This window comes from Paramisgurnus dabryanus, chromosome 23 (assembly GCF_030506205.2).
Source record: "Paramisgurnus dabryanus chromosome 23, PD_genome_1.1, whole genome shotgun sequence".
NCBI classification, from domain to species: domain Eukaryota; kingdom Metazoa; phylum Chordata; class Actinopteri; order Cypriniformes; family Cobitidae; genus Paramisgurnus; species Paramisgurnus dabryanus.
Window position 1 is genome coordinate 23044244 of NC_133359.1, and position 1306 is coordinate 23045549.

Sequence of the window (1306 nt, forward strand, 5' to 3'; positions counted from 1 at the left end):
TATCGGTTATGTTGACCTTTTCTCATAATAATCGTGGCAAGAACAATCGTGGCATAGTCGCAGGATCGCACCTGGTCTCTTTTAATTAGGGAAACGAAAGTTAACTGAGAAAACGAAAGTTTAACTGGGTCTCTTATAGCCTTGTGTAAAAGCAATAGGCCTTAGGCTTAATATAATATTAATACATGATCAGTAATATACCCAACAAAAACCACTATACTTTCTGTCTGTCTGTCTGTCTGTCTATCTAGGCAAGGCAAGGCAAGGCAAGTTTATTTGTATAGCACATTTCATACACAGAGGTCATTCAAAGTGCTTTACACAGAAATGAGAAAACAATATATAAAAAAGAAAATGTAAAAATAAGATTTACACGATAAGATCACAATAAAGACAAAGATACATGAGAATTTAAAATAACAATTAAAGAAAATAAATGTGATTTTAATAAAACAGTTTAAAATGTTAAAAAGAATAAAACAGGAGTAAAAGTGACTTGAGTTAAAGGTGCAGTCAGTGTGAAGCAGCACAGTGCTCATTCAGTAAATGCAGAGTTAAACAGATGTGTTTTTAATCTAGATTTAAAAGTGTTTACTGTTGAAGCACATCTGATCTCTTCTGGAAGTTGATTCCAGCTAGAGGTGGCATAAAAGCTAAATGCTGACGCACCTTGTTTTGAGTGAACCCTTGGTATTTCTAACTGACCTGATCCTAATGATCTGAGTAATCTGTTAGGTTTATATTCAGTTAGCATATCTGTCATGTATTTGGGTCCGAAGCCATGAAGTGATTTATAAACGAGTAACAATACTTTAAAATCTATTCTAAATGTAACAGGAAGCCAGTGTAAGGACCTGAGGACTGGAGTGATGTGCTCAGATTTTTTGGTTCTGGTCAGAATTCTGGCAGCAGCGTTCTGTATTAGCTGCAGCTGTCTAATGGTCTTTTTGGGGATCCCAGTAAGGAGTCCATTGCAGTAATCCACCCTGCTGGTGATGAAAGCATGAACAAGTTTCTCTAAGTCCTGTCTTGAGACAAAACATCTAATTCTGGCAATATTTCTGAGATGGTAGTAAGCTGATTTGCTTATCGCTTTCACGTGACTACTGAAATTAAGGTCAGACTCTAAAATTACACCAAGATTTCTGACTTTATTTTGTGTCTTTAGACCCCTAGAGTCAAGGTATGTGTTAACTTTGAGAGTTTCATCTTTATTTCCAAATACAATGACTTCGGTTTTGTCTTTGTTTAACTGGAGGAAGTTTTGACGCATCCAACAGTTAATTTCATCAATGCATTTACATAG